Source organism: Triticum urartu, chromosome 1A (assembly GCF_056163025.1).
Source record: "Triticum urartu cultivar PI428250 chromosome 1A, HENAU_Tu73, whole genome shotgun sequence".
Lineage (NCBI taxonomy): Eukaryota > Viridiplantae > Streptophyta > Magnoliopsida > Poales > Poaceae > Triticum > Triticum urartu.
The window spans coordinates 43454557-43467320 of NC_141873.1; positions in this window are offsets into that span (position 1 = coordinate 43454557).

The following is a 12764-nucleotide window of genomic DNA, read 5'->3' on the forward strand; positions in this document are numbered from 1 at the left end:
TGGCAGCCTCTCTTATGGGGAAATGTAGTCTAGTGCTTCCATGATCCATAGTAGTCCGCTACAGCCCGGTTCACCGGAGTCCTGCTAGCCCAGCACTACTGCTCAGGACACTTGACTGGCCGGCATGTGTTTCACTTCATTCCTGTGTCTGTCCCTTCGGGGAAATGTCACGCGGTGACATCCGGAGTCCTGCCTAGCCTGCTACAGCCCGGGTTCCCGGAGTCCTGTTAGCCCATTGCTACAGCCCGGATTCACACGCTGCTGACCGACATGCTCGATGTGATTCATGTATGCCTGTCCCCATAGGTTAGTGCCGCTTTGGGTTCACGACTAGCCATGTCAGCCCGGGTTCTCTGTCATATGGATGCTAGCGACACTATCATACGTGAGCCAAAAGGCGCAAACGGTCCCGGGCCATGGTAAGGCGACACCCGTGGGAATACCGTGCGTGAGGCCGCAAAGTGATATGAGGTGTTACCGGCTAGATCGATGTGATTTGGAATCGGGGTCCTGACAGTAAATGGAAGGGAAGGATGAAACCAGTGACTCGTTGAAGACAATGATTTGTTGGACCAGTTCCAGTTGCTGTGACAACTGTACGTCTGGTTAGGGCGGCTAGGTATTTAAACCTTAGGACACACAGTCCCGGACACCCAGTCCTGAACACGCAGCTCAGGACACCCAGTCCTCACTGTATTCCCCTTGAGCTAAGGTCACACAGACCTCGCCCAATCACTCTGGTAAGTCTTCAAGGTAGACTCCCAAACCTTCACAGACTTCGTTCACCGGCAATCCACAATGTCTCTTGGATGCTCAGAACGCGACGCCTAACCGGCTGGAGGATGCACAGTCCTCAAGTGTAATAAGTCTTCAGATCACACAGACAAGAAGACTTAAGTGATGCCTAATTCTCTTTGGCTCTGGGTGGTTAGGGCTTTATCCTCACAAGGAATTCTCTCTCAAAGGCTTCGAGGTTGGTTGCTCTCAAACGACAAAAGTCGTACTCTGAATCTGAGCAGCCAACCATTTATGGTTGTAGGGGGTGGGCTATTTATAGCCACTAGGCAACCCGACCTGATTTGTCCGAAATGACCCTGGGTCACTAAGGAACTGACACGTGTTCCAATGGTCAGATTTCAAACTCACACGGCAACTTTACTTGGGCTACAAGCAAAGCTGACTTGTCCGACTCTGGACAAGATTCGCTCTCATAGTCTTCACTCGAAGACATAGGTTTTGTTTAAGCATCACTTCAGTCATTCTGACTGGTTCTCTTGGACCCCACTTAACAGTATGGTGGTTCCTATGACTCAACACAGAAGAAAAAGGACTACGAAAGATCTAAGTCTTCGAGCTCCATAGGCTTCATGCGGTGTCTGCTCTTGTCATAGTCTTCAATGTGAATATCTTCATATACCACCTTTGACTTCAATGTCTTCATACATTTTTAGGGGTCATCTCTGGTAGGAAAACCGAATCAATGAGGGACTTCTACCTGTGTTATCCTGCAATTCTCACAAACACATTAGTCCCTCAACTAGGTTTGTCGTCAATACTCCAAAACCAACTAGGGGTGGCACTAGATGCACTTACAATGCTGCTGCCGCCGTTGCGCATGCCGGCGCCCGCCTGCTCCCGCCAAAAATTTCTCTCCCATCACCGTCGTGTTGCTGCCATCCCTATGCCATGAAACCGAAGGCTCGCCCGCTCACGTCGTCTGCAGTCACTCCTCGCGATGCTGCCGCGCTGCCAAGCATGCGAGCAGCTGGTGGAGCCGCGTCTATGCACGTGGCATACGAAGAGGAGGACGAGCGCGTGCTCCAGCATGCCGGCGAGGAGGAACTAGCGTGTCATTGTCGTCTCCGCCGCGCGGAGGAGGCGCGCATGGTGGCTGTCGCGGCGGAAGCCGGTCGCGCGCGTGTCGAGCCCGCAAACCGGGTGCGGACGTGGAATCTACCTTCGAGACCTTGAATGCCACGTGGATCCTACAATCTGAAGGAGCAATTTGGGTCAGTCGACTCATGTGAGCCGTTTGATGCAACATGGATGGCTAGAAGGGCTTCTTCCACCTCTTCTGTTGTCTTCTTCCTTTGCTCCGTCGAACTTCTTTCACAAATCGACTGGCCCAAATTATACTACTAGTATGAACGTATTAAGTACAGTAGGAACACGAAGATACGAGCAGTAGTACCAACTGCAAGAAGAACAGTAGTAAGACATAGTACTAGTACTACTGTACGTACTAAAGAGTTCTAATAACGAGAAAGAACATAATCATAGTTCTGCTGGGCCTCAGCACAACACACCCTTGAAAATAAACTAATAAGCAACTAGTCCGCTTGACACTGCAGTAGAACCAGCATGAGCGACGGCACTGCAACCTACTTGGAGTCCGAGTCCACGTCCTCGACTTCGTCCTCGTCCCTCTTCCTCTTCCTCTTCGTCGACGCTTCTTTGCTTGAACCGGACACTGGGCTCTGTTTCTTCATCCAACCCTTATAGATATTTAAACAAAGGTAGGCATCCATTGCTGCATACAGGATGTGACCTTCATCTAATGTCTTCGACTCCCATGCATGATGAAACTCGTGATGAGGTTTCTTCAGTTTAGCGTACGAAGGATCAATCATGGCTACTGCCAGGGTCAGCATTGAAGGTTGAGAGGAGGACACCAGGCTTGCCTTTTGGAGATCAAAGGGCTGGCCTACAACGAGACCTATCCGACGCAGGACGTCACTGTCGTTCTTAAAGCCTACAGTAACGAATTTCACTCTTTTGTCCTTGAGGAAGTTCTTAAAATCCTGGCACTCAACGTCGGCATGGCATATGTGGTAGACCAAGCAAACGTTATGTACGCAAACCTGGATCACGGCGGGCTTCTTCCTCTCTTCGTCCTTTAGATCCTTCTCTCCTCCCAGGACTGTGGTGTACTCAACATCTAGCCCAGCGACCCACTCATCCGTTGAATTGTTGAAGATGCGTAGGAAGCGAGAAAGCCATGCTTTCACCGTCTTGGATCCACGTGTGTAGATGACGATGAACTGATCACCGGTGATGGCTCTAACCTGGTACTCAGCGGCGACCATGGAGATTTGGGAGGCTATGGATTTTGGAGGAGGGTTAGGAGAAGTTGAACTGTTGTACCCCGCAAAAAACTAGGAGCGAACTAATGTGAAAGGACGGGACGACTGGGAGCGAACTGTTGTAAGGTAGAAGACGGGGACGAGTAGGGCATGCGAACGGCGTGGGGTTGCTGGCTTGCCCGGTGGATAAACGGCTGCAAGCCCCCAAAGAGTTCTCGAGAACTATGCGGGACCCACTAGATGTCATGTCTACTAGACCCATATTGTAGGCCTGACGGTATAGCTTCTGCCTGTTCACACGCCATGCCGGCGCATGGATGTAACTTCACTTAATTCCGTCAAACGTCGCACCTCCCACGACCTTCGCCTCCCTCGCGTTGTCGCGCCCTTTGAGACTTCGACCGGCTATAAATGAGCAATTTTTTTGCGTACTCCGTATGCATGATACTCCCTCTGGTCCTTTTTACTACCGTCAACCATTTGCAAAGTGTTTGACCAAATTTATACTTTTTTGAACACCACCTTATATTAATTAACCAGCCACACCAGTACACTCATTCGATGCAATATTCACCACACAGGGTGGTACGTTATTTACAAGAATACCATTTAATCTATTGTCAAAGCTATACTTAGCAATTAAGTGTGCCACCTTATTGGCCGAACGGCTAATCTTTGACAATTGAAGATTGTTGATCAACTTCGAGATGCTCAACGCTTTCATCTTCAAGTCACGCATAGCAGACCTGTCAACGCTTTGACAGGCATCAATGAAATCCCACGACCAAATTTATACTAAAAATATCAATATCTACCATACTCTCAAAACACTTAGGCGCGGTGCATTAACTTCTACCTCGTTTCTTGTTTCTTGACATATCAACCAATAGGAGATGTGGGTGTGCATGCTTTTAATGACTTGACACTACCAAACACGACATGCAGTGGTTAGTTCATTGCATGCAATGCTATTAATTAGCAAATAAACATTAAGATCTCTCGTTTTCCCCTCCTCCTTGGTCACAGTGCACAATCTAAGATGACTTGCTCACCTAGACGGAGGGAGTTCTGATTATAATGAGTACTCCCTCCTTCCATCTATATAGGGCCTAATGCGTTTTTCAAGACTGCCTTTGACTATTGATAAAATTAATACTACATGACATGCATAATGTGAAAATTATATCATTGAAAGCTCCTTTCACATACGAATTTGATGATGTGCTTTGTGTAAGTTGCATGTCATATATTATTGCTCTAACATTTAGTCGAAGTTAGCCTCGAAAAACGCATTAGGCCCTATATAGATGGAAGGACGGAGTATAAGAACTACGTTTTATAATGAGTGTAAAAATATTGATTTGACATTGTGAATGTTGACACATTGTGGAATAGTTTTTGAAGTCTGCAAAAGTACTCAACTAGTGCTGTCGTTCTCCACAAAAAAATGTGTTTACCAATGCATGCATGAACTCTAGTTACTCTAACCCCCCCTCTCTTCTTTAATTCTTTGCCACATCAGCATGTTTGCTATTCCCGTGTGCATGATACCAGCTAAGATACCACCATTATGGCCAGCCTTAATCATCGCATGCAATAATTTAGTGCACCTTGAAATATGAACATGTGTGGGACATGTTTGTTTTTAATGACTTGAGACTATACCTAGCCCGGCATGCAAGATGACTTATTATGCACCATTCCCCATACCTGCAGGAAGCCCGTTCGTCTCCAAATTTTTTCCTCTCCATGTGTGGAAACAATATGCCTGCCAAACTCTCCTTCTCCCTCCGGCGGTCCCACCACTCCACCCCGTGTGAAAAAAATCTGCATGCATGACTCTCCTCCCCCCACGCTCGTCCAATCCATTGTGACCAGCAATATTTCCACCCCTTCGCTCCCCCGTAATTTACTCCAACAAATATGCCCACGTAGCTGTTACTTAACTACAGGTGCATTCGGTCACTGACATATGGGCCCAACAGGGGTCTGGCCCACATGTCAGTGATGCAACTGGATCGGCAGTTAAGTCAGTGCAGCTCAGTCCATATCTTACGTAGGTGTGCCATTGCTCGCTATAAATACTGCGCCTCCCACGACATCGCTATCTCCTCCCCCTCACGTTCACGTTCATCGCTATCTCCTCCCCCTCCCTCTCACGTCGAACACCATCGCATTGCCCCTCCCAAGCCCTAGGAGCCCCTCGCTGCACCACGCGGACGGTCAAGCGTCGCTGTTTCGTCCCTCGCCGCCACTAGTCGAGGAGGACGCGTCGGTGTTCCGCTCCTCGCCGCTACGCGACGTGTCGCCATTCCGTTCCTCACTGCCACTAGTCGAGGAGGACGCGTCGGCATTACACTCCTCGCCGCGATGCGTCGAGGTGGATGCGTCGGCGTTCCCAATCTCGCTAGCACGCGTGCCGGAGGACGCGTCAGCTCCCCGCTACGAGGAGAACGCTGCGCCGCCCGCCGAGCCCTCCAGCCTTCAGGAGCTTTGGAAAGAAATGGATGTCGCCTTGTGGGAGGCTTTGCCTCCAGCAGAGGGCGCCAGAATTGAGGCGGAGAAGAAGGCCGAGGAAGAGAAGCGCACCGCGGAACAAGCTGCCTGGGAGGCCTATGTCGCGTCTGAGAGAGTCAGGCAATTGGCTCTTTGGCAGAAGGCTCGTGCGAGGGCCGTGAGGGTGGCGGAGGACGCCCGTGCCGACGCCCTGAGTGCAGTCGGGCCCAAGTGCCTCATCTACGCTTGGCGGTACGTGGACCGGGTGCACGCTTCCATCGAGGAGTACTTGTTGGCGCCGGATCACCACACCGGTGAGATCGCGCTCGCTCGCCGGCAAGCCGCCAATCAGCACCTCGCGAGTTGCGAGGCTGGGGAAGAGGCGTTGTGTCGGTGCGCTGGGAAACGGCCGCGCACCAGGGCACTCGTGGCGCGCCGCAAGCGCTCCTGCGAGCGCCGTGGCTTTTAGGAGGAGTATAATTTTTGTTTCGTAAGGCAATCTCATTAGTTTTGGGACGCAAATGATAAATCCCGAACGTTTAGGAATTTTTAGCGTCCTTCATTAAGTATGTAAAAGAGAAAGTTTGGAAACCTTGTGTATTCGTACGCATTTTGCAAGTACGTGCATATAGCACAAACTTTACTATATACTATCGCACTACACGTCTCTCTCGACATATGCTTGCAGACTGTGCTACTCCCTCCATCCAGGTCAATAAGTCATCTTCGGTTGTGCACCGTGACCAAGAAGGAGGGAAGACTTATACACCTAGATGGAGAGAGTACTACTATTACTTATGTACGTGCAAATGCACGTTTTAACATTACGATGCGGTTTTTGTAAAAGTAGAAAAACAGCACTAGTCAAGCTTGTGAAACGATTCAATGCAAAACAAATGCAAAAATGCTCGTTTGATTGTTTACTTTTAGCTTCCTTCTCTATGGTTATTTCTCTATCGTACTTTGTACGGAGTATCTCACTGGTTGGAAAGGCATGCAAATTCCCAAACCGCTTCCTACACCCTGTATCTCACTGGTTGCCGGTGTTGACGTTGTCGCCCATGTTGCGGATGAGGTTGCCGAGGTCGGGGAAGAAGTCGTCGTTCTCGAAGTCGTCGCTGCCAGCAGTCGCGCGAGTGCGCTCCCCAAAAACCTGATCGCCCCTCTCCTGTACAGGATCACCAGAGGCGGGGTTCCGGAGGCCTGCTGTCCCTTCTCCCGGTGCACACTGAAAGGAGGGATGTAGAAGACTTGCTTGGAGGCACAATGATCTGGAACGGTGGTGAGAAACTATATAGTGTGGGCCGGGTAGGTCGTGGGAGTATAGCTCTGTCCTTGGCTCGGCTCAATCCCGCAACCCGCGGCACGTCGTGACGAGGCCTGGCGTGGCGAGGCGAGCGAGGAGGAGGCGCGCGCATGTAGGTCTCCTCTTCTCATGCTCGTACAAGTGATAGAAGAGCTCACCTTATAAAGGCCTACTAGCAAAATTCCAACATCGACCAGGCCGTCCATGAAACGGGAGTGGCTATAGGGGACGTTGCGCCAGTTGAATATATGAGCAAGTTACTACGAGATTTAATCCGAATAAGCACAAAATAAATCATGACGGCTATAACAGAGATGAAACTAATCATGTGGACTAGCATAGTAGTAGGATACATAGTAGAAACATGAATTCTACCACGATTTCAGACAGGAAGGACAGAAACACATACGGTGCAACAGGAGCAGCACCGTTGGCGTTGAGGTTGTCGCCCATGTCCAAACACCACGTAGACACGGTCTTTGAGCACGGTTCGTAGTCGTTCCATGCTTGGGCATTGAAGTTTGTAACTATTTTAGATTAGAATATACTACTCCTCCGGTGCTAGTAGTCGAGAAGAGTCCTACTCTACTACTCTACTCAAGCAAGTTAGGGCATACCATTGTAGGGAGTACCAGTACTGTGATCACTCAAGCAAGTTGTCTGGCATCGACATGACCCTACGCTGCTAGTATGTGTCTCGTAAGTCAAGCGGCATGATGTAGTCATCATCACCTGTCCACTTCCCGCAGCACATATTTGCTTCTCCATGTTTGTCCGCACATAATCTTGTCCAATCTTCCATCCCCGCTAAGGCGCCTCCCCCTCGTCCGGAACCCAAGCACTAACAATGGCAGAACTGAGCAGCGTCCTCCAAAAGAGTGGCTGGAATTCGCTCCCCACAGAGGTAATCAAGCTCATTGTTTCGCGTGTGGACAATCTCAGTACCATGTCGCTCGTCGCGTGCTCGTCGGGGTTGTACCGTTTACTCAATGCCCTCAGGTCGGAGCTTTTTAAGCCAGCTCCTTGCTTGCTGATGCCGCCTGATCTTCAAAAACGGCGTGTCACGCAGCATAACGATCGTAGGGTGGCGAGCATCAACCCCCTTGACTGCGATCCGATCCCCGTCAGCCTCAACTACATTAACGGTATGTACTGGGTCGGCATGAACACGTCTTGGATGGTGCTCGTCGACGGTCGCGGCAGCTGGATGCTCGTGGAGGTCTACACCCGGCGATTGATCCCCCTTCCTTCGATTAACACTGCACTGCTTTGGCACTGTGGCCCAGAATACTCGGAATCTTACAGTAGCCAACATGATACCAAGTTTGATTTGCTCAAGGTTGTAATCTGCCAAGTGCCCACAAGATCTGTGAATTATAAAGACTTCAGGCTAATTGCGTTCTTCAACCGCGGTCTCGCCTATCTGACAGGTCACTGTGGTAAGTGGATAAATCTGCACGTCCATCGCAGGATTATACATCCTCCATGGTTCTCTGATGCCATTGAACACAAGGGCTTCATTTACGCAGTCGACTCCTTCTATGGTTGGACGTATTGCTGGCCTACTCCAGTCATCGCTACAAACGGCTGTTACAGCAGTATGTTACTTTCCTATGATATCATGATGGCTTGCTTATATTACTGTCAACATTTGTTGAAAAAATATTCATGCTCATAACATGCTGTTCTTAAGATTGACTAAACCATGAGCCCTTTTTTATTTGACTCCAACTTGATATGATGTTGTAGGCCGCCTGGTGTCCCTACCCTTCCTAATCCCAGAACCTTTCAAAGAAAAGCGGCATGGCAGTTGCAGGTGGTTCCTGGCTCGATCAGACGACGATGAAATATTGATGATCATTCGCACATACCGGACGTGTTGTTTCGCGGAATACAATCACAGTCACTGCAAGGTCTTTGAGCAGGATCCCAGCTTCTCTGGGCCTTCAGGAATTTTTGACTAGAGGCTGGTAAGTAGCCTTGGTACGCGCTCTCTGTTTGTCGGACTGAATTATCCTATTAACCAGGAGATAACCGATGGCAAGGATCATGATGGCAGCGCGGTTTCGTTCATCAGGCAAAACTATGTGTACACAGCGTACCATGCCTCTCTGCATGCACCATACCCTGATATGTGCCGCCACGCTCTGTAGCCCAAAGTAGGAGAGAGGGTCGCAAGTATCAGACTTCGACCTACTGGCTAGAGTTTCCCCCGTCAGGCACCCATCTGGTTCAAGCCGTCAGCCAATCTCCATAGCTTAATAGATAGTAACGTCTAACTGAGCCAGTTAGTTAGATGCGTACAGTTGGTGTAGTAGGATCTTTATTTAGTTTGATGCATACACTTGTTCTTTTTTGGTAGCCCTTTTGTAATGATGGCTGATGTTTGGTTTGGAAGAGAGAGCTGCGTCTTCACTCTTCTGGCCTGCTTACTGCTTCTGCTGCACCCCCAGCCCTGGTTGCTGCTGCTGCTATTTTCAATGTACAATCAGTAGTATATTCCGTCTGTTGGTTGAATAAATGTGTTGTTAGAACGACAAACACAATGTTTTGGAAGTTGTTGCACGGTTCGATCCTTTAGTGCCCCGTACCGTACATAGCGCATACTATTTATCGTACGGAACACATTTTTTTTGAAACTCGGAACACATTTTCCACTTGTTGATAACATGCAGCCCACTGATGAAGGCCCAATAGAGAAGCCCATAATTAACTGGAAGGGAGGCTCTCACATGAATCCGGCCTAGGTACATGCTCATGGTCCCCTAAACATAAATAAGTAAATAAATAAATAAATAAAGCTAAATGCTCATGCACCAGTTCTTTGGGAAAATAGGTAGCCCAGTATTTCATTTTGAAGAATACCCAAGCTAGGCCTATTTGTTTTCTCTGAATTACTGGGCTGCAAATCTTTCAAGACGAGGAGGGATGCATTCCGGCCTGGCTTAAGAGTATGGTCAATGTCTGTTAAAAGTAATATCAAAAGGGGTTGAAAATTCCAAAAAAATTATAGCAAATGGGATATAAGTTTCTTTTTTGTTTTTGTTCTTCACTCATATCTTATACGTATTTCATTGGATTTAACATGACATAGTACTAATTTATTTTTAAATTTGTTTTAGTATGGCTATTAATTTTTGGATTAAGAATATTTTGTTCCCCCGCAAAAAATTGCGAATTTTCAAAATTTCCCACATATTTAGTTAATTTTTTGACCCTGGTACTGACCAGAAAATGGCCAGCAATTCTAAAAATGGAAAACGGGCTGCAATAAATTCCATATGAATTAGAAAATGAGTAAAAATTATAAAAATAATAGCAAATGGGATGTACACGCCACAGATTTCGAGGTTGACTTGTTTACGCAAGGCTTTGTCAGTGAACACACGATTCTAGCAGCAGTTAGTGTTGGATGTCCATCCAACGGCCGACGTGCTTCTTCAATCTCTGATCTACCTACTCCAGCGGCCTAAACTAGCGCTGGCGGGACTGCCTGCTCCCTCCTCTTGCGGCCCGCTGTGATGCCGCGCAGGCTTCCCTGGCCCACCCTACTCCCTCCGCTGGCCTGGCCGCACGCAATCAACTGCCTCCTTATTACGCGAAAAAAATGATTCCTCCCACTGACATCTTGGGCGCACCGGTTGGGAGGCTGACCTGTGGGCCTACTAAGTTGAGGCGTACGCAGGGCTTGTCAACTTAGTCAACAAATGATTCTAGCAGAAGTAACCGTTGGATTTGAATCGAACGGTCCTGCTGCTTCTTCAATCGCTGCTCTTCTTGCACCATCCGCCCTGTAACGCCCTCGATGCGACTATATCTCCCACGTGTCGAAGCACGACTTAGAGGCATAACCGCATTGAAAGCAATGTCGCAAGTGAGGTAATCTTCACACAACCCATGTAATACATAAGGAAAGAGATACATAGTTGGCTTACAATCGCCACTTCACACGGTTACATGAATAAAGCATTACATCATCCAAATACAATCAAGGCCCGACTACGGAGCCAAAACAAAAGAAGACTACCCCAAATGCTACACAGATCCCCGATCGTCCCGACAGGGCTCCACTACTGATCAACTAGAATGAAACAACACAAAGGACAAGATCTTCATCGAGCTCCTCCTTGAGCTTGGTTGCGTCACCTGCACGGTTCAACGGCACCTGCAAACTGGTTTTGGAAGTATCTGTGAGTCATGGGGACTCAGCAATCTCGCACCCTCGCGATCAAGACTATTTAAGCTTATGGGTAAGGTAAAGGTATGAGGTGGAGCTGCAACAAGCGACTAGCATATCTGGTGGCTAACCTATTCGCAAAAGAGAGCGAGAAGAGAAGCCAAAAGCACGGTCGAACAACTATGATCAAGAAGTGATCCTAGAGCAACCTACGTCAAGCATAACTCCAACACCATGTTCACTTCCCGGACTCCGCCGGAAAGAGACCATCACGGTTACACACGCGGTTGATGTATTATAATTAAGGTCAACTTCAGGTGTTCTACAACCGGATGTTAACAAATTCCCATCTGCCCATAACCGCGGGCACGGCTTTTGAAAGTTCAAATCCCTGCAGGGGTGTCCCAACTTAGCCCATCACAAGCTCTCACGGTCAACGAAGGATATTCCTTCTAGCGGGAAGATCCGATCAGACTCGGAATCCCGGTTATAAGACATTTCGACAATGGTAAAACAAATCCAGCAACACCGCCCGAATGTGCTGACAAATCCCGATAGGAGCTGCACACCGGATGAGCAGTCTGTACAACTACAACCAGCCCTCGAGTTTCCCCGAGGTGGCGCTACAAGGGGCTCTAGTTTGGACCAATACTCAGAGGAGCACTAGCCCGGGGGGGTAAAAGAATGATGACCCTCAGGAGCGTGACTCCCAAGAGAAAAGAAAAGGGCTAGTGGAAAATGGTAAAGCCAATGTTGGGCATTGCTGGAGGAGTTTTATTCAAGGCGAACTGTCAAGGGGTTCCCATAATAGCCCAACCGCGTAAGGAACGCAAAATCCGGGAACATAACACCGATATGACGGAAACTAGGGCAGCAAGAGTGGAACAAAACACCAGGCATAAGGCCGAACCTTCCACCCTTTACCAAGTATATAGATGCATTAATTAAAAAGATATATTGTGATATCCAAACAAGTAAACATGTTCCAACAAGGAACAACATCTCCATGTTCCAACAAGGAACAAACTTCAATCTTCACCTGCAACTAACAACGCTATAAGAGGGGCTGAGCAAAGCGGTAACATAGCCAAACAATGGTTTGCTAGGACAAGGTTGGTTAGAGGCTTGGTTCAACAATATTGGAGGCATGATAAGCAAGTGGTAGGTATCGCAGCATAGGCATAGCAAAAGAGCGAGCATCTAGCAAGCAAAGATTGAAGTGATTTCGAGGGTATGGTCATCTTGCCTGAGATCCCGCAAGGAAGAAGAACGAGTCCATGAAGAAGACAAACGGGCATAGATGAACGGGTCCTCACAAACGCGACGTTATCGGAACCAACCTGAAGAAGCAAACACCGGAAAGAAGCACACAACATAGTAAACAACCAACACATGAACATGGTATGATATGCGGGATGCGGTATGCGATGCATATGCATGATTTGCAGAGGAATGATGGAACCTGGCCTCAACTTGGAAATCCAATGGTGCCACTGGAAAGGTGAGATGATTTCGTTTGAAATCGATATAAAGAACACCGGAAACGGAGACACGGTTTGGAAATGGCAAGCATTTCAAATATGGCACCGGTCTGCGATATACAGCAAGTAGCCATCTAAATGCAACAAGCTAAACATGCTACAGCACCCAAACATGGCAACAAAATACATGGCAGGGATCCATTCATGAAGATTAACAAAAG